The 22,538-nt window shown below is 36.3% G+C and overlaps 1 protein-coding gene across 6 annotated transcripts in view; it reads right to left on the reverse strand.

The window, feature by feature from the left end:
- FKBP5 (FKBP prolyl isomerase 5) overlaps positions 1-22,538 on the reverse strand; it is a 100,882-nt gene that overhangs the window by 73,814 nt on the left and 4,530 nt on the right. For 3 of the 6 annotated variants that reach the window (XM_082849039.1, XM_082849038.1, XM_082849041.1), the window contains exon 2: positions 21,345-21,449. The exons of 2 other annotated variants lie outside the window; for them this stretch is intronic. The gene's annotated coding sequence lies outside the window, so the exon portion shown is untranslated. Of the gene's footprint in view, positions 1-4,563; positions 4,595-21,344; positions 21,450-22,538 lie in introns of all 6 variants that reach the window. One more of the 6 variants, XM_082849040.1, reaches the window with a different exon arrangement.

Below are 22,538 nucleotides of genomic sequence, written 5' to 3' on the forward strand. Positions count from 1 at the left end.
GGGCTCTCAACCACTGCGCCACCAGGGAAGCCCCCAACCTTTTATTTTTAATCTATTTGTATCTTACTACGTATCAGAGGTTTCTTGTAGGCAACATGCAGTTGAGTCTTGCTTTTTTACCAAATCTATTAAGCTCTGCCCTTTAACTGGATTGTTTAGATGGTTTATAGCTAATATAAGTATTGATATAGTTTGGTGTAAACCTAACATTTTGCTATTTGTTTTCTATTTGTCATCTGTTCTTTGTTCCATTTTTCCTCTTTTTTTTTTTAAGATTTCTAGATTTATAGTTTTTATCAAATTTGGAAATTTTTGACCATTATTTCTTCAAAAAAATTTTCTGCACCCCCTCCTCTCCTTGAGACTACAATTATGCATATATTAGGCCACCTAAAGTTGTCTCACAGCTCACTGATGCTCTATTCATTTTTTCCTAGTCTTATTTCCTTTCTGAGTGTTATTCTGGATAGTTTGTATTGCTATGGCTTCAAGTTTACTAATCTTTTCTCTTGCACTAATTTGTTGTAAAACCCATGTAGTTTATTTTTCATCTTGCACATTGTAGTTTTCATCTCTAGATGTTCAATTTACATCTCAAATGTATTTTATATCTGCATTTAACATTCTCAATCTTCCCTCTACTTTCTTGAATATATGGCATATAGCCAAAACTGTTTTAATGTTTTTGTCCACTAATTCTATCACTTGTGTCATTTCTGGGTCGGTTTCTATTTTTTAATTTTCCTCCTCATGGATTGCTTCATTACAAGTCTGATGCTTTTGACTGGAGGCCAAATGTAAATTTTACCTTGGTGAGAGCTAGATATTTTTTTCCTCCAGTTTTATTGAGATATAATTGACATATAGCACTGTATAAGTTGAAGGTATACAGCATAATGGTTTGACTTACATATATCATGAAATAATTATCACAATAAGTTTAGTGAACACCCATCATCTCATATAGATACAAAATTAAAGAAATAGAAAATTCCTTGTGATGAGAACTCTCAGGATTTACTCTCTTAACAAGTTTCCTATATGAAATACAGTAGTGTTAAATATATTCATCATGTTGTACATTACATCCCTAGTACTCATTTATCCTATAACTGGGAGTTTATACCTTTTGACTGCCTGCATCCAATTCCCCTCCTCCTGCCCCTGCCTCTGGTAACCACAAAGCTGGTCTCTTTTTCTATGAATTTGTTTTTGAAGTACAATTGACCTAAAACACTATGTTAGTTCCTGTTACACAACACAGTTATTCGGTATTTCTATATGTTTCAAAATGATCATCACAATAAGTCTAATGATCACCACAATAAGTCTAGTTACAATAGGTCACCATACAAAGATATTAGTTATTGACTATATTCCCCACACTGTACATTTCATACCCTTGACTCATTTTTTTCTGCAACCAGAAGTCTGTACCTCTTAATTTCTCTCACCTATTTCTTTCTTCCCCCTATTCCCCTCCTCTCTGGCAACTCCCCATTTGTTCTCTGTATCTATAACACTGTCTCTGTTTTGTTATGTTTGTTCATTTGTTTTGTTTTCAGATTCCACATGTAAGTGAAATCATGTAGTATTTATCTCTCTCTGATTTATTTCCCATAGAATACCCTCTACATCCATGTTGTCCAAATGGTATAAAGATCACATCTTCTTTAACCTTTCGTCTACTGATGGGTAACTAGGTTGCTTCCATATCTTGGCTATTGTAAATAATGCTGCAATGAACATATGGGTACACGTAACTTTTCTAATTAGTATTTTGTTTTCTTTGGAAAAATACACAGGAGTGGAATTGCTGGATCATATAGTAGTTCTATTTTTAATTTTCTGAAGAATCTCCATACTGTTTTCCATAGTGGCTGTACCAATCTATATTCCCACCAACAGTGCACAAGGGTTCCCTTTTCTCCACATCCTCACCAACACTTGTTATTTGACAATACAGTGCTAGATATTTTTGCATAACTATACACATTGAGCTTTGTTCTGGGATGCAGTTAAATTACTTGGAAACAGTTTGATCCTTTTGAGGCCTATTTTTAAGCTTTGTTAGAAAGGATCACAGCAGTCTATAGTTTAGGTCTACATTTGCACCACTGCTGGGGCAATACCCTCTGAGTACTCTATCCAATGTTCTGTGACTTACGAGGTTTTTTCCTATGGCTGGTGGGAACACAAACTATTTTTAACCCTGAAAAAGAATCAGGGATTATCCCCTCTACTCCTTTTGGGTGGTTCCTGGCTTCAGACAGCTTCCATACAACATAAGTACTAATCGTTACTCATATGAAGACTTAAGGGAGACTCTCTGCAGACCTTTGGAGTTTCCTCCTTGTGCAGCTCTCTCTTCTCCAAACTACAGCCTCCTTGGCCTCCAGCTCTGTCTCCTCAACTAGGGAGACTGATGGGCTCCGTCTGGGATTCCCCTCCTTATGCTGCAGCCTAGAAACTCTCTCCAGGCAGTAAGCTAGGATAATTGTAGGGTTCATCTGTTTGTTTCTGCTTTCTTGGGAATCATTGTCCTGTGCTGCCAGTTGGTCAGTATTTGAAACTTCATATAGTATTTCTGGGGTTTTTGTTTGTTTGTTTGTTAGTTACGTGATTACAGCCAAGAGAGTAAATCCAATCTCTGTTATTCCACCTTGGCCAGAAGCACAAGCCCACAAGTATATTTTTAAGCCAGAAAAAGGGAGACACAGTAAAAAGACACAAGTACTATGAATGGAATTTCAAGCGGCAAGAAAATATCTTATAAAATAAACATTATTTAGAACTAATTTTGACAGTCTGAAATTTGAAGGATATAGTTTTTTCACGACAATACAAAAGTCAAAGCCTGTAACTGACAGTAAACATCTCTCTCCTAAAATGGCAGGTACTTGATCTTAAGACAGCAATCAAAACTATGATTTTGTGTATATTTCTGGAAATTTGGATAATTGTGGTCCTCATTTTTTCTTTAATCTATGTAAGAAAATGATAAGTTTAAGCCTTATAAGAATAAAAACATTATGATTTTACATTTCTAAATGCCATTAATAAATATACCACAATTTTTAAAAATCTGAGTTAAAAACTGTTTTCCCCTTCCTTTGATTAATTCAACTAAAAAAATACATTGTTAATCATCTTAATACTTCAAAGTCACAATGCTACAAAAAAGTTGGCTTGTGGTTGACACTGGTATTAACAGTCTTTAGCAGGTCTATAAAACTTGCTTTTGTTTTGGAACAAACCTCAAATGGACACCTATTATATGCAAAAAAATAATAATAAACTGAGATTTTAATACTGCTTCAACTGGAAAGAAAGCCCCCAAACTTTAGAACATGCAAACTCTGTAGCGGTACTTACAAACAACATAGGAAGAGCAGGCTGTCACCAAGTTACAGGGCTTGTTTCTCTGTGTGTCTATTTAAACTTTTAACTAGCCTAGCACCACCTGCAGATCTCTGCCCTCAGCATATGATTTCATAAGAAAACAACATATACAGATGCAAAGAAATTGACAGAACACAACAAGGGCAGAGAAGGCCATAAAGAGCTCTACTTGGATGACCCCCCCCCCACCCCCAATTCGCCTTCCATCAAAGTGACTTCTGTGGCTCAGACTGCATTATCTGGCTCCTTGCCCCCATGCTACTCAATCACAATTCTTTCCATTTCTCAATGGCAATTATACAGACTAGCCAGATTCCAAAAATTTCACCTAAATGTTCTGAGGAAAGTCTTAGTTAGCGTGTGAGGGAGGGCTTTTAATGGAGAGTGAGAAGGCAAAAAAGAAACTGAAGGAAACTGGCGACAGAAAGGGGCATTTGTGGAGCTGAGTGTTAAATCTGAGACTGGCTCATTCTAACCATAACGTTATGCCCCAGCTCTTCACTTTCATACATTCTTCCCGGAAAGTTAGGTAACTCTGGTTTTTAGCTACAGAGCTAAGAGTTGTCTCTTGAGTTTAAAGAAAAGTATTCTATTGGCCAAAACTTAAACTTTTAAAATTATAAATATAATATAGTTATATACTACAGAAAGTTTGAGAAATAAAGAAAGGAGAAAAGAATTCACCATAATCCCAACATTACAATTCAGGAGGCCTTTTTTAAAAACAGACTTTATTTTTAAGAGCAGTTATAGGTTCACAGCAAACAGAATAAAATAGCCAAAACAACCCTGAAAAGAACAAAGTTGGGAGGACTCACGTCATGGTTCTAAAACTTACTACAAAGTGACAGTAATCAAGGCAGTGTGGTACTAGGATGAGGACAGACACATAGATCAATGGAATAGAATTGAGAGCTGATAAATAAACTCTTACACTTATGGACAATTGATATTTGAAAAAGGTGCCAAGACAATTCAATGGGAGAAAGAACAGACTTTTCAACAAATGGTGCTGGATCTCCATATGCAAAGGATTACAAAGTTGGACACCCTACCTCACACAATATACAAAAAGGAACTCAAAATGGACCAAAGACCTCAGTGTAAGAGCGAAAACTATCAGACTCTTAGAAGAAAACACAGGGGTAAATCTTCACTGATCTTGGATTAGGCAATGTCTTCTTATGTGAAACTGAAAGCAATAAAAAAAAATTTGATAAATTAGACTTCATGAAAATTAAAAACTTTTGTGCTACAAAGGACACCATCAAGAAAGTGAAAATACAACACAATAGGATGGGAGAAAAATTTTGCAAATCATGTATCTGATAATGAGACTGTATCTAGAATATACTAAGAACTCTTTTAACTCAATAACAGGAAATAACTCAGTTAAAAAAGGGGCAAAGGATTCAAACAGACATTTCTCCAAATAAGATTTACAAATGGCCAATAAGCACATGAAAAGATGCTCAACATCATTAGTCATCAGGGAAATGCAAATCAAAACCACAATGCAGTACTACTCCATATCCACTAGGATGGCTATTAGCAAAGAGATAATAACAAGTATTGACAAAGATGTGGAGAAGGTGAAACCCTCATGCATTGCTAGTGGAAAGGTAAAATGATGCAGCTGCTTTGGAAAACAGTCTGGCAGTTCCTCTAAAAGTTAAAGTTATCATTTGATCAACAATTCCAAGAAAAATGAAAACATGTCCACACAAAAACTTGTACATGAATGTTTGTAACAGCATTATTCATAATAGCTAAGGAGTAGAAACAACCCAAATGTTCATTAGTTAATGATGGATAAACAAAATGTGGTATATCCATACAGTGGAATATTATTCAGCAATGAAAAGCAATGAAGTACTGATAACATGCTACAACATGGATGAACCAAGAAATATTGAATGAAAGCTAAATGAAAGCCAGACACAAAATGCCATATTTTGTACAATTCCATTTATATGAAATGTCCAGAATAGGCAAATCTATAGAGACAGAAAATAGACTGGTAATCTTCTAGGGTAACGGGGAAATAGGGAGTGACTGATAACAGGTATGAGATTTCTTTGGGGGTGATAAAGTGTTCTGAAGTACAATAATGGTAATAGTTGTATAACTCTGTGAATATACTGGAAACCACTGACTTGTACACTTTAAAAGGGGTGAATATTATGCTATGTGAATTTTATTTCAATAAATCTATTCTATTATCCAGCTTTCTATTATTCTATTGAATGGATGGACCATAATTAATGATATACATTGCTTCCAACTTATCTATTCTACATAACACTGCTGTGAACAGTTTTGTGCCTAGGCTTTTACCATATCATATAATTAAGGGTATGAATTCTGTTAGTAGGAATCTTGACTTGACAACATAGCAGCTGTATGATCTCGGGCAAGTCAGTTAATTTCTTTGTGCCTCAATTTCCCCATATATGACATGAGGTTAACAGTATTCACACCTCTTGGAATTCTGAGAATTAAAGTAAGTAACGCATGTAAAGGGCTCTGCATGGTGCCTGTCACATAGTAAACTATCAACATTAGTGGTAGAGGTAGCTAATAATTGTTATTCTAGTTTGTGCTATTTTCTGAAGATGACTTCCAGAAGTGATATCACCACCTCAAAAAACATGGACATTTATATGCCTGAATACATTCTGCCAAACTACATTTCAAAGGGGTGCACTAGTTTTTGGCACTAGTAGTAAATATATGAGAGAACCAGAGTAATCCTGCCATCATCAACATTATGTTATAATAAATTTGTTTTGTTAATTTAATAGGCATCTCACTTTAACTGTTCATTTTTGCTGCTTTTGGTCCTTAGCAGCTTGAAACCCAAGTTTTCTAATTATCATATGAATCCTGCATACCTGGAGCATCTACTGAATGTGAAATCTGTACAAGACCCTATACTGGGGGCTACAATGGAAACTGAAAATGAGTAAGGCCAAGGATTTTGTGTGAGGTAAGGGAAAGAAACATTTTTATTCAAAGTAACTATGATTAAGTATAACCGAGCTATGAAGTATTTATGAGGGTAGGGAAAAGACAGCAGTTTATAAAGGTTTATAAAGTAGAGAAAAGACGGCAGTGTTTGAGCTCGTTCTTGAAGGGTGTGGCAAGAGTAAAATCAAGGCTGGAAAAAGAACACAGCACATTCCAAGACTACGCAGCTTGAGTACAAAGTGGCTAGGGGAGGGAATGGTGACAGAACAAGGCACAGGGTGCTCTGGGAACACAAAGAGGACCCTCTAAAACAGAGCCAATGACCATGGGAGCTGAGGAGGACAGTTTCTCCCAGGGCAAAAAGCATGCAGAAAAACACAAAGACACAAATCATCGTGACCCATGCAGGGAACTGCACGTAATCCAATTTAGCTGAAGTGAAGTGTACATGTGGGAAGGAGGCCGATGATGCTAAATAAATAGGCAGAGGCCTGACTGTGAAGGACCCTGTGTGCCAGAATAAGGCATTTGAACTTTATTCCAAAGGAAGTAGAGAACTGAAGCATTTTAAAGAAAAGAAGTGACAATCAAACTGACTTCAAAAAATTTTTCTCTGGCAATCCTCCAAGAGCTTCCCATCTCACACAGAATAAAATCCAGTCCTTCTTATGCTTAAAACCCTACATGCCGGTCAGTGGCTATCTCTGAAATTATTTCCTATTGCTTCTCCTCTCACTCACTCTGCTTTTGTGACACTGGCCTTCTTGCTGTACCCTTCAATATACCCCTACTCAGGGCTTCTGCACTTGCTGTCCCCTCTGCCTGGAACTCTTGCCCCAAACAGCTGCACAGTTTGCTCCCTCACTTCCGTCAGGTCTCTGTTCAAACACTTTCTTATCAGAAAGGCCCTCCCTATTACCCAATATAAAAGAGCAAGAAACAATGGCAATCAATCCTACCATTTTTTTCCCTCCACTTACCACCTCGCACATGTATTTATCTGTAAGTTTCCCATCTCTCTTTACTAGAATATAAGTTCCAGGATGGACCCTCTCAATTACCCTGATATAGGAACTGTTATTAGCATTTCCAGATGGTGAAATTTAGGTGCATAATATTGCTACTGCACAGTGGAACAAGACAGAATGACTCCTGAGACTGCACTCGAACCATTTCACACACTGACTCAAGTGAAGTTGCAGGTTCCTGGCTTTGATTCTAGATTATTTCCAGTGACTAGGCTCCATCCAGACAAGCACCAAGTTAGTGTACTCTAAATTCACGCTATGTTCTTCTAAAAAGATATGCATTCTTATCATTTGTTATTAAGCCAAGTTTCAATCGCCAGGAAACATTTTTTTTTTTTTTTTTTTTTGCGGTACGCGGGCCTCTCACTGTTGTGGCCTCTCCCGCTGCGGAGCACAGGCTCCGGACGCGCAGGCTCAGCGGCCATGGCTCACGGGCCCAGCCACTCCAGAGCATGTGGGACCTTCCCGGACCAGGGCACGAACCCGTGTCCCCTACATCGGCAGGCGGACTCTCAACCACTGCGTCACCAGGGAAGCCCGCCAGGAAACATTTTTAAAATGAGCAGTTAAAATGCACGAGGTATCTGGACTTTTATCTATTCAACCATAAGCTGTACTTTTTCTTGCTTTAGGCCCACAGATATTAAAACAAGATGAAAAGATTTTATGAAACCAGAAGGAACATAGCACATGACACCAAAACTACTTTTCTAAGAGCTTTTTTCAAGTATAATAGTCAACTTCAGGAATAAAACTAACTCCATCTTTAAAATATTCACACCAAAATTTTCTGAGGTATTACACAAAAGAAAGGACATGGTGGCTACCTCGAAAACATCCAGTAAATACAGTATCGTATGTAGAGAAAAAGAATGAAGGTGAGATCCCAGTAACATTGCTCCTGATTCTTTTCCTACTCCTCAGATTACCTACTTCTTCTTTCCTTGATTATTCTTTCATCCCATCTCCTATTATTGCAAGTATCTCTTTTCAAAATGCAGTTTTCAATCAACAGCTTTTCCCCTGTCAACCACTTCATACCAGAACTCATCCACTCTTAATTTCAAATATGGCCTCTATTAAGATAACCTCCAGATCTAGTTATAATTTCTCCCTCTTCCCTTCTCCTGTTTTTAATCTCTCCCAAATTGCCTGGCTATAGATACTCAATACTTCAGGACCCTTTTATACCCCTATTTTTTAAAGAAAATCCACTTTTTCAAAATTGGCTCCTTCTCCATTTACTTTATCATCTGTATTGTCTGGCTATTCTCCTACAACTTTAATTTTTCTCCATTTAATCAACAGGACCTGCCAACTGTTCATTGTGTTTCCTACTATCTTACTTTCCAATTCCATAGCTATCACCACATTCTGGGTTTCTTCCTTTCCTTCCTGAGTCACCACAGCCCTCCAGCTGACCTGCCTACCTCCAGCCTACTCCCTTCTATTCATTCTGTACATACTGCCAGTAAACCTCTCTCACACGGTACACACCCCAGTTCAAGGACTTAAAAGAGTTCCCCAGCATAATAAAACTAAGCTTCTCAAATCAACACTCAGGTCCTTCCACCCCTCCAGACTGTCACTCATGAACGTTTAGCTTAAACATACTAAGGAGACAAAACCCTAGAAAACCAACAACTTGATCTTCCACATCTGGATCAGTGCAATGCACACTACAGGTCTGTAGAGTACAGTCCACCATCTTTCATTGACTTCAACTACTTATGTCAGGCAGTGGGAATATATGACTTAATCCATCATCTTCTGACAACTCAAATTACCATGAGGATTCATCTTCAAAAGCTGAACCCTTCTAATCCACAAAATGGAAGTATGTAGTTATCAAAAAATAACACCTCATATCCTTAAATGAGAGTGCAAAGTAGTATACTATCTTTAAGGGTGAATTTTCCAACATCTATAAAAAGTGTAAGTGCAAATATCCTTTAGCCCAGCAATAGCACTTCCAGGAAATTACCTATAGATATTCTCACAGAAGAAAACAACTTATATGTGGAAGGAATATTAAACACTGTTGTAATGGTTAAAAAAAAAGGGGGGGAACAACTGAAATTTCCTTAATTGACTATTATTATATATCTCCACAATGGAATATTATGCAGCAATTAAAAATAAAGAAGCAGGACTTCCCTGGTGGCACAGTGGTTAAGAATACACCTACCAATGCAGGGGACACGGGTTTCAGCCCTGGTCCGGGAAGATCCCACATGCCGCGGAGCAACTAAGCCTATGTGCCACAACTACTGAGCCTGCGCTCTGGAGCCTGCGAGCCACAACTACTGAAGCCTGTGCATCTAGAGCTCATGCTCCGTAACAAGAGAAGCCACTGCAATGAGAAGCCCACGCACCGCAACAAAGAGTAACCCCCACTCACCGCAACTAGAGAAAGCACGTACGCAGCAACAAAGACCCAATGCAGCCAAAAATAAATAAATAAAAATTTTAAAAATAAAAAAATAAAGAAGCAGTTATATATGAATTGATAGGGAAAGATGTTTAAGACTGGCATGAAGAGGGGAAAAAGCAAGTTATACAACAGTGTAAATTACTATTCTATTTGTATGAAAAAACGCATATACATTTGTAAATGCAAGAAAATATCTAGAAAAAATATACCAACCATTAATAGTAGCAAATTCTGGAGAATGGGATTCAGGGGACGAAACAAGGGATTTTTACTTTTTGTACTGTGTGTGTGTGCATGTACATACACACATATGTATCTTTTAAAACAATCGATTTATTCAATTTTCATTTTTAAAAAAGGGCAGAGCACAGCAAAGACTCTTAACTTTGGATGAATATAATTGATCTTGATTATCCACAGTGCAGGAAATATGAGCTACTCAAAGTGCTTAATGAGAAACTCATCCATTCATTCAGCAACTATTTATGGAACACTTACTATATGCCAGGCATTGTGCCTGATGATACTGCCATAACCATGAACAAGACAGACCTAGTCTTTGCTCCATTTTTCCTGTTTCTCCTGTAAGAACCACTCTGACTTCCAGGTCTGTGTTCTCATTATGCCTATTATGCCTACGGTTTCCCATAAAATAGAAACAAATTAACAGAATAATTACATCAAATAAAAACAAAGGCTTTAAATGTTATTAACTCCTATTTCCTTCATAATTAATTTAAAAAGTTAACAGAAACACAATTTGTAAAAGAACAATTGAACAAGCACCATTTCAAATAAACAAAATTTAGAAAGTAATTCAGATGTTAAATAAAATTTAAGGGAAATTAGCTAAGAAAATTCAAAAGAAAAAAACATTATAGGAAATTTTTATTTTCTTCATTGATTTATATTTACTTACTAAATTCTTCTACAATAACCATGTACTATACAATAAGAAGGAAGTAAAAGTTGTTCTTGAACAGAACCCTCTGTTGCAACAACCGATCAGCTACTGCCTAAAGTCCAAGCCCCTAACCCATTATACCAGGCCGTTTATGGTCTGGCCTTGTCGAGACTCCTTGTTTTGTCAGCCCAGAGCCCATTCCACCCTCTGCTGCAAACAGCATTCTGGGACTTTCCACTGGGGAATCACTGCTCCTCACCTCCTGGGGTGGGCCCAATCCCCAGTCTTTGCCAGTCAGAGCTTCTTATCCCCTTGGCCACCCCAACAGTTCAGAGGTGAACACATGACCCTAACAGATCCAAATCCAAATCAATCCTGAAAAGAGGCTAATTTTAATGAGGCTATTCAAATGATTATAAGTGCTGACATATAATACAGCTAAATTTCCTAAAAGAACTTTGTAATAAATAGAATTCTCATTTAATGTGGTCCCTGAATATTTTCTGTGACTATAACTTCAAATCACAAAACTGGCAGTGAAAACAGTCATAACTGATCGCTTTTGTTGAAACAGAACAGCAACAAAAATACAATATTAGAAAATTCCCATTTCTAAAAGGCTATTAAACTTGATGCTGTCTCAAAGAATGTTGAAACCATATCCTGTTAAAATAGCTAAGTACAGAAACAGTAAGAAAATACAGGTTACGCAGCATATATGTTAATCACTTATCCTGACAGAAATCTTTTAAACAACTTCAAAAATAAAGCTCCTACAGGTAGTATTTCATGAGGCATCTAAAATGCCACAATCCTAAAACAAACAAACAAAACCCCAAACCCAAGCATTTGAAATATATTTAACTTTTAAAATAATTTTTATCGGGACTTCCCTGGTGGTCCAGTGGGTAGGACTCCACGCTCGCAATGCAGGGGGGCCCAGGTTCGATCCCTGGTCGGAGAACTAGATCCCACGTGCCACGACTAAGACCCGGAGCAGCCAAAATAAATAAATAAATAAATAAATTTTTTAAAGCGCCTTTATTAAAAAAAAATAATAATTTTTATCAGTTAACCATTTTCCTTTCAACACTAATAAAACTATAGAGTATATTAATAAATTACAGGGGAACAAACTTCAATGCAATATGAGAAAATAAAACTTAACCATTAGAATTTCCTAAGAGTGAAATGGACTGTCTTGTAAAACAGGGACCTCTCCTTCCCTGGAACTAAAACTAAAACCAAAGCTCTGTAATTCTCTGAAAATAAGATATCCTTGAAGAATTCAACTGCTGTGCCAGCTGTTTTATTTCTTGAGAGTATAGCTGAACACATATTATAATCCATTGCATTTTTTCTAGCATTGCACAATTTTCCTGGCACACAATGTGCATACTGTATTTATTATCATATTTAAGCATCTGACAGCATTGTTATAAGAATCCATAATATTATTCTCTAACCAAATGCACACATAAATTTTTCAGTCTTCAAACAGCCATGGATTTCAGTAGTTAAGTATCATATATATTTTTTCCACAAAGTCTAAATACAATACATTTCCTGAACTTTTAGCTTTCAGTTTCCTGTTCGTCAATGGTTACAATTCTAGAGGCAATACATAAACACACCCTAGCCATGGTATTTCCACTCCTGACAACAGTGGATGTGAACTTAATATGACCAAATATAACTACAGTGCATATAAATGGTATATCACAGCTAACACAGCAATAGCAGGAATTAAGCTATAAAATGGAAATATAAATTATATTCCTTATTAAGAATTCACATAACCTCCTTTTATAACTTAGAACTCAGAAAAAGTTTCTCTCCCATGAAAAACTGATAAGCTTTCTTTATCAGACAATAACTGTGAAACCCATCCTGTTTCCTTTTTTCTCCTGCTTGCCAGGAAGCTCAGAGCTAAATTTAATGTTCAAATACAGAAAATATTTTGCCTCAGATTATTACTGTAAAGATTTCTTTCCACTCCCTCATCCTGCTCATTATTTCTCAAGTGATTTATGCTTAATTTCTGACTTTGTTTTTAATGTTTCTTGCCTTTTTAGTTTTAGTTACAATCTATCAAATCTTTTCAATGAATAGAGTATAAAGAAACAATTTAAAAGATATCTTTACATCACTGAATAATCTGTTAATCCAATTTATATAAAATGGGGCTTCCCTGGTGGCGCAGTGGTTGAGAGTCCGCCTACCAATGCAGGGGACATGGGTTCGTGCCCCGGTCCGCGAGGATCCCACATGCGGTGGAGCAGCTGGGCCCGTAAGCCATGGCCGCTGAGCCTGCGCGTCTGGAGCCTGTGCTCCGCAACGGGAGAGGCCACAACAGTCAGAGGCCCACGTACCGCAGGAAAAAAAAAAAACAAAAAAAAAACCAATTTATATAAAATGTAGGTCCTAAAATGTATAGTTATTTTCCCCTTTCAAAGTTAATTGTTTCACATAATTCATGATTCACTTTTAGAAGTCACTGGCAAGTCTTCCAAATAAAAAACTCATAAAATGACACAAGGATCAAAACAAATTACTAAATGAGGGACACTAGATTAGGAGGATTAGTAATTTTTAAATGTTTTTAATTTACTAACAAAATTGGTCTGGCAATTAACTCACATAAAGTGTACTGAAATCTTACTTACTGTTATCAGCATTTTAGATGCAAAATAGACAACAGGTATAAAAATATTTAAATAGCCTAGGAATCTTAAGGAAAGAGGGAAACTCGGTCACACTTGTTTAGAAACTACAGACACACACACATATTAAAATATTCAGTATATGGTAATACCAAAAAGTTTAAGTGGAGATAAAATGAGATATTAAGAAAATGAACAAAAACAACACGAAGATGAAAAGAAACTACAACCCAAACTGACAAATCCAGCCGAAAACTAAACAAAAATATACCATGAATTAAACAGAAAACCTAAGCATAGTCATATTAAACATGGAAAAGAGAAATGAACACATTTTGTAACAAAGACTACGGTCTACAAGAATGCATAATATTAAAGCTCTTCACTTTTAGAAGCCATAAATTTAAAAAAAGAAAATGATAATAAATGGAAGAAGACAGCCAAATAATTTATATAAGAGTTACAAAAACCAATTGTTCCTTTCTCTCTCAACATATGAGAATTGCAAGACATACCCAAATAAGTCAAATTACAAAAAAATTAATATTCTAAGGATGAAGTTAACAGCAAAATGTATTACTATATAAATTACTATATAATTTATATAGTATTATTATATACTATATACAGCATAGTATTAATATATACTATATTTATGCTATATATATAACATATATAATACATTATATATAGTATATATAACATATAGTTATATAGAGTATAATTTATAGTACTATTACTATATAAATTCACAAGGAAAGGCTAGTAACCACTCATAAAATATAGCTTAACAGACTTCTTTCAAACAACAATAAAACAGTTCAACATAAAAACGATTTAAAAACAGAAACAAATTCCTATATATTATCTGAAGGGGCTGAGAGAAACACACACACACAGCCCTCAAAAAAGAAATCTAAAATTTAATTTTGAAGCATTTCTCTTCCCCCCTAATAGCACAAATAGAAGTTAAAATTTGTTATAAAGAGTAATCATCTAAATACAAAACAAGTCACAGATCATAAGAGAGAAAAAAATCCCTTCTCCCTTCAGAAAAATGAAGACAGGAAAAAGAAACCAAACCATGGGAAATACAACTAAGTGATCGGATACAAAGCACTGAGGACATGGAAAAAATTCTTTTGTATATATATTTGTGTATTATACAATTCAACTTCACAGTGTTTGAAAATGATAAAGAAAAATTAGTATTTCAGTAAAAATGAATCCAGTTAGAAGTCTTTTTTTCTTTTTTTTTTTTTAAGGAATATGGCAGGATGAGCAGAGAGGTCTAGGGTATTTTTATGTAACCCATGCCACTTTTTCTTTCTTTAATCATGGGAAAGAATACAGAACCTGAAAAGATTACTAGCTGTGAAATAATTTTATGACAAAATTATGCTTAAAGTGACTAAAACGTATTTGTACGTCACACAAATTTTCAAAATGCAAGGACAGCATCTTGTCAAATTTAAAACAAGACATTTCAAGGGAAGAAAAGTAGTGTGACAGTGATTTGGAGATGAGGAACTGACATTAATGAGAAAAAATTACGTGCTCTGTAAAAAGGGAAGGGAGTATTTATTGAGCAACTAGAGTATCCAGACACTAAGCTTAGGGCTTTATAAAAGATATTCTATCACATTGCATTTAGGTGGGAAAACAATATAGAAGAAAACAATGCTTAAATAAGTTTCTCACCATTATGTGTGGTATATGGTAAAATGTAAGAGACGAAAGAAGATGTAAACTTAGAGACTACTGTACTAGTAGAAGTACACGGCTGGGGGCTGTGAGGTGAAAGTACAATAGTTCCCAACTTTTCATGCTAATCTTACTGGACTATCAATCACTCTGTAAAAGAACCTGTGTTCCACCATGACAGAAACAGAAGTCCACTTTTTTTTGAGAATGATATTTATGTTTACAACACTATTATATTTATAATTTCCAACTCTAAAAATAAAAGAAAGGAACCCTTTTGTTCCTAAAGAAGATTTTGGAGCCTTGATTTTATTTTTTAATTTTATTTTTTTTAATAAATTTATTTTTGGCTGCCTTGGGTCTTCGTTGCTGTGCGCGGGTTTCCTTTAGTTGCGGTGAGCAGGGGCTACTCTTCCTTGCAGTGCGCAGGCTTCTCATTGCGGTGGCTTCTCTTGTTGCAGAACACGGGCTGTAGGTGCACAGGCTTCAGTAATTGTGGCTCACAGGCTCTAGAGCGCAGGCTCATTAGTTGTGGCGCACAGGCTTAGCTGCTCCGTGGCCTGTGGGATCTTCCCAAACCAGGGATCGAACCCGTGTCCCCTGCATTGGCAGGCAGATTCTTAACTACTGCACCACCAGGGAAGCCCTGGAGCCTTGGTTTTAAATATTACTTTAAGAATAGTAATGCCTGTCCAAGAAGTGTGATCATGGGCTTCTCATTAAGAATAGAGTGAATTATTACCACATTATTCCTGGCAGTAAAATTATTTCTTACCTTGGTGTTTGACAGCCGTTAGTAGAAAGATTATTGGTAATACTACTGTAATTCCCACCCAGATGGTTAAGAGTCATACTAGGACGACAGTAAAAAAGCAGCCCTAGTTTAGCTCTGAAAGGTACAGGCCACTAATTAATTAGCTGTGGATCCTGACTTTACTTCCTCTGGACCTCAACGTCCTCATCTGTACAATAAGACTGCTGGACTAGAGCATACTTCCCTACCTTCCTCCCCCTTTTTCCCTCTCCCTGGCCCTTTCTACTTTATGACTTCGGTGATTTAGGATCTAGACTGGGATTTTTGAGGACAGAGAGGTAAACAGCAGAAACCCACTTAACTCTGGAGAAAAGGAATAAGAATTATGTAAACAACTAGAATATGGAGAGAAAAAGAGAAAGCCCAAAATACATGTTTACAAAAACAAATGGACAAATTAAAGAGGCATAATGGTTCAGAATAGAGGATCATGAGCTTCATTGACAAAATTAGTATGATAGTAGTTTCAGTTACATGACATCAGGAAAGATAGTGAGAAGTGCTAGAGATACAGACTTAGAAATGTTATTTGTAACACACAAGAATGCTTTACAAATAACCCAAGAAATCTTCCCAAGTTCCCCCAGTACATATGGAAAAGATGCCATACTCCCTGGCTTAATCATTCATAATTCTGCCCTAACATAATCACTCACTATTTTCCAACAGTTTATTCCCTCCAGTCCATTTGGCTTCATCATTTCAGACAAACCTATGCAATCTCCCCTTCACTGTCACTCAGTGTTCTGTCAAATGCTTTCTCCCTTCTTCCAATTTATAATAACAATTTATCATGCTCTAACCATGTTTGAGGCACCATTCTAAGCACTTGACATGTATAAACTCATTTAATTCTCTCAACAATCCTAGGAAGAAGGTCAAGTAACTTGCTAAAGATTACACAGTAGCAGAGTCAGGATTCCAACACAGGCAAACTGGTTCCAAGGAGCCTGTCCTCCTAACTTGCTAACTAGTCCTACAAGGCTTAGGTGGAGTTCTGTCACCTTCCTGAAGTTCTCACCTGCTTAGCAATTATTCCTGCCTCTTGAGACCTTAAGTAAACCACTCCTTTGTCACTTACCACAAGACCTAGGTTGTTATTTATCTTTTGTGCACATGTTCTATCTTTTCTAAGGACAGGATCTTGTCTTATTTATTCTGTAACAACACTACTTAGAACCTAACAGAACTTATTATCTGGAACACAAAAGTGCTTATTAATGAAGCTATAACAGCATTTAATATTTATTGAAGACATATGCCAGGTTCTGGGCTAAGTACTTTATATGTATTGTCTCATTTATTCCTCACAACCCTTAGGTAGGTATTAATACTGCCTGCACCTCCTATTATTATAGATGAGGAAACTGAGCTTAGAGAGAAGCTACATATCTTGTCCCATATCACAAAGTGGTGGTGACAGTCTTACTTAAGGGTCTAACCAGAATCTTAATCTCCAGCCAACCACAAAACACCCTGAAGAAAGAAGCAGTCCTAACAACAACTCAGTTCAACTTTCACTACTCTGCAGCACTATGCTGAACACCAAGGATTCAGAATTAGAGGCACAGCTGCTGCCCTGATGAAACTCACAGTGCACTGAGACTTCAGGATCAAACTTTGATATCACAGGCAGAGCCACCATCATCAAAACTTAAGGAAGATTTTAACTTATATTTTAAATCAAAATATCTAAATAATCCTTGGAAACTCTTCCATCCCCTTCCTTCTCCCTTCAGCCTTCCCCCACTCCCTCTACCCTAGGACTAATCTCTCTAGTTTCTGTATTATCGAGTAGAAGGATCCCACTAATCCTGACAACTATTAGGATGTCTAAATTTAATTTATCAGTAGCTCAGACTCAAGGGTCTATTTGGCGAATTCCATGTCCATAATGAAATATGGGCAATGGACAGCTAGAAAAAACCAGTAGGAAGGAGAAGCAGCAAAAAGAAGGAGATGAAAGTCACACTGTAGAGCAAAGAAAAAGCAAGAAAAGCAGGAAAGTGGACACAAATAGAAGGTGAAAGTGAGTCCAGAATAAATCCAGTAGAGAGATGTAGATAAATGAAAACACTAAAATCTAATTCATTTTGCGAATGCTGACTCCTTTAATTATTTATTTTCCTAACTTCTAATGGAAACAGAAAAATACGTAGGTGAAACAATTACTGAAAAAATCATTAACCAGGAACAATATATAAGTCAGGAGTTTTTCCCCTGAAAAACCACTCATCTTAGAATTTCAGAGCTGCAAAAAGACCCTAGATCACTATCTAATCCAACCCATTCATTTTACAATTAATATAAGGCTCAGTAAGGTTAAGTAACTTTAACTTTCCCAAGATCATGTACAACACTCCTGAATCTCATCCCTGTCTATGCCTACTATAGTAGGCTTCCTAGAAACGGTGTGATTTTCTCTTCCATTTTCCACTCGTAATAAATATTAAATTAATTTCTGCATAAGCATCTCAGAATCCCCATATTATTCCTACTTCTCATAGAAGAAAATAATCAGGTATTCTGGATTATCTAAAACAATATCAAATTTTATTCTCTTATCCCCAAAGTCAGCAATCTTAAATTGGGTCTTGATTTCTACAAGGAAGAAATTCAAACATTTCCCAGAAGAGCGGAAAGAAAGAAAGCTCCATAAGCTGACCAAAAGCAAGCCAAGTTGATAAGCTACAATCCATCTGTAAAGGACTCAGGCCCAAGGAGGGTGGACGACTGCTAGTGGGAAGTAGAATGGATATCACTTATTTTCCCATTTCTATTTTATATCTTCCCAACTAACCTCAGGTTCCTATCTTTCTGACAACCGTCAATTCTAGGAGCCTGTAAAAAGAAGGGAAAGTAATGAGGTAAGAGTATCATGTCACTTTCGGCACAATGGCTTTTTGATAAGAACTATCTTGGTCAGGAAATATGCCACAAGGAATAGAAGGGTTTTTGGGTAAACCCACAGATCTTTATTTTTACCATAAAAACACAAGAAGTCCTGAAAGTGTGTTATATACACTCAGTATTTCCCCCACTGCAGAGTACCTGCAGATATTCTGCTGGAAGGAACTCATTCTGGGCTATTTCTGTGGTCCAAGAAAGTCTGCTGCCTATATCCCTTGATAAACTGTGGGCCCTGCTGGCCATCGTTCACGAGGTTATTAGAGCTGAGTGATTTGGAAATCGTCTCTATCACCTTGGTTTAAATATAATGATTTCCTAGCCCTTAAAAATTATGTGTTTGCTTATAAGACTGACTGAAGCCTTCTCTGAAAGGGAAGAAAATGCCCTATTTTACTTTAGGAACGTATCTTAATTTTGATATGTATGAAGTTCATTATAGATTAGGGATAACTTCCTGCTAACATGTTACCCAAATTAGGACAACTGGAGTAGAAATGAAAAAGGACGAAAAGATAAAAAGACATTTAAAAACAAAGTGATTTAGTGGCTCACTGAGCTTAAGAAGCAAAGGAAGAGTAAAAAATGACCAGTAAGAATAATGGTGTCACAAACAGCTAAAGAGGAAAGTCAGGAAGAGAAGCGTTTTGACTGGGGGTGGAGAGAGGGGGTGTTGGTGTGCAGTTGCTACAGAGATGGTATTTAAACATATTTAGTTTCAAGACATAAGTGAAAATTTGGGCCTCAGTTTTGCAAGGCCTGGAGTTTAGACATAAGATATACATTTGGAGCCTAAAAAAGCACAGCAATGACTGAGTTTTTAGAGAAAGAGAAAGTAACAGCAAAACATTGAGACAACAGCATTCCTCAGACACTATACTTTGAAGATAATCTAACTTACCAGATGAACAGTACTCCCTTATTCTATAGATTAGAATATTTGGACTAATTTATTATAAATAAAAGGCTAAAAAATTAATCTTTCTTTTCCAGGCTATGAATTGACAGAAAGGAATTTAGAATAAAAATAGTTTCATAATTACTGATTGTCCAAAGTTAAGTCTCTGAGTTAAAACACACTGCTTTTCAGATTTCTCTGTTTACAACGAAACTTTTGAAAAAAATTGAGAGAAAAATCTGGTACACTAATACCACTACTATTTTACAATATTTGTGAGAATGTATCAGTTTTTAAAAGCACACTAACCAAAATGCTGATAATTAATAAATCTGAAGAATGGGTATATGGAGGTTCATTATTATTCTCTCCAGTTCTGGATATGTTTAAAACTTTCATAATAAAAAAGTCTAAAAAAAAAGGCTACCTACAGATATTTTTAAAGTTCTATCTGCAGTTAGGGTTTGACAACTCAAAACAAAATTCTAAAAACTTTTCAAATAATGTTTTATTCATGCTCAATAGACCAATGAAATTTACTGTGTATGAAAGGGAGATAAGGCCCTGTCATTTCAGAGGAACATGAATATGTTCATTAAATGGAGAAAGTCCTCCTTTTATCCATGTTGGTTGAGTTGGACATTTGTCATTTTTCTCTTCAAAGAACTTATATTTGTTAAAGAAAAATATATAGACCATATAAATGTATGGTTTTTGTTAGTAAAGGCAACATAAATGTTCATCCCCAGTTATCAATGATTAATTTGCTGAAACTGCTGGCTAGTCATTCTGTTACTTCAAATCATATTCCACTCTAGTAAATAACCAAATAAACAAATTTCTTATGTGGATGCAAAAAACTGATTAAAAAATGAATATCCATAAATAATGCCCAATCCTAAATTGTGAAGAACACATATTTAAGATTATATAAAATAGTAAGTCGAGAAAAAAAGCTGAACGTTTTAAACAACTGACATAGTTTTAGGGCTGCTGTAGACTGATTTGCTTTAAATTAAACCTATTTAAATTACAGTTTAAACTAACAGTGAGCATCAAATTCACCACCTTAGATTTACCACTTAACCTACGATCAAGATAGTTTATATGGTTTACAAGCACCAATCCTTCCCCCTACTATAAATACCACCCACAAATGACAACCAGCTTTGTTTGCCTCTTCTTTGTCTGGTGAGTTCCAGGACAGTAAGGACTGCACGTTTGTGCAAAACCTAGCACACTGAAGGTGTGCAACTCTCTTAACAGGAATTATCAATTCCCAGGAAGCTATCGCTAGGTATCAGTCTCATTCCCTAGGTGACTTACACAGGATAACAAAAGAAAGCACAGTTTCCTGGCTGGCAGTTGGCCTTGAATTATTTTCAGGATCTTGTCTCTTCTAACAGAAATATGCTGCCATGAAACTTCAAAGAGAAGCAGCATAGATACATATATGTAGAGACAAAAGACTATCAGTAATTCTCTTCTCCTACATCATTATTAAAGCACTGCTTAATTTCAAATTGAGGTATTTCAATTTTTTCAGATAACAGGGTCATTCTCCTCATCTTCAACAAATTTTTATAGTTTTTTTTCCTTATGAAAGTAAAAGTTACATACCATAAAATGCACGGATCTTAAGTATTCAGCTGGGTAAATGTGAACAAATGTATACACCAACAGTTGGTGAATCTGGAAGTTCCTCGTACTGGTCTTGCAACTGTTCTGTAAGTTAAAAATTACATGAAAATGAAAACTTACCCCAAAGGTGTACACTTGAATTCCATACCTTGATTCCCAAATCAAGTTATAGAATATTTCCATTACCCTAAAAAGTTCCTTTTTGCCCCTTTCCAGTCATCCACAGCCCTTACCCAGAAACCACTGTTCTGATTTCTATCACCATACCTAAATCTGGCCTGTTCCTATATTTTTTATAAATGGCATCTCATAGTACATACTTGTGTTTGGCTTCTCTTGCTCTGAATAATATTTCTGAGATTCATCTATGTCACTGTATGAATCATTAGTTCATTACTATTGTGAAAAAGCTGCTGTGAACATTTATATCAGTCTTTCTGTGTACATGTACTTTATTCCTCTTGGTGTAGCAAGATTTCATTTAAAAAAAAAGGTTTCACATATAAATAAGCCTGTGAAGTCACACAGTATAGATAGATGGATTGATTTATATATATACATATAACAAACATACAGTTACATATATAATGCAAATATATATAGCATAGATACTTTATCTACCTGTGTGTATATATTTATGTGTGTGTGTATATATATGTGTGTGTGTCTCTACAAACCGATTCTGAGAGGTCCACCTAGGACCAACAAAGATATTTTAAAAGACCTTATAGGGCTTCTCTGGTGGCACAGTGGTTAAGAATCCGCCTGCCAATGCCAGGGACATGGGTTCGAGCCCTGGTCCGGGAAGATCCCACGTGCCACGGAGCAACTAAGCCCGTGCGCCACAACTACTGAGCCTACGCTTTAAAGCCTGCGAGCCACAACTACTGAAGCCCGCGGTGCCTAGAGCCTGTGCTCTGCAACAAGAGAAGCCACAGCAATGAGAAGCCCTTGGCGTGCCGCAACGAAGAGCAGCCCCGGCTCGCCGCAACTAAAGAAAGCCCGCGCACAGCAACAAAGACCCAGCTCAGACAAAAATAAACAAATAAATTCATTTTTTAAAAAAAGACCTTATAAAGTTCATAGTGCAAGTAAATTTAAGATAGGAAAGATGACATTTCAATTTTTCTTAATAAGTATTATGTTTTAACCTAAGACTAATTCAAAAGAGAA

The sequence above is a fragment of the Leucopleurus acutus genome (assembly GCF_964270905.1).
Source record: "Leucopleurus acutus genome assembly, chromosome: 10".
Taxonomy (NCBI): Eukaryota; Metazoa; Chordata; class Mammalia; order Artiodactyla; family Delphinidae; genus Leucopleurus; species Leucopleurus acutus.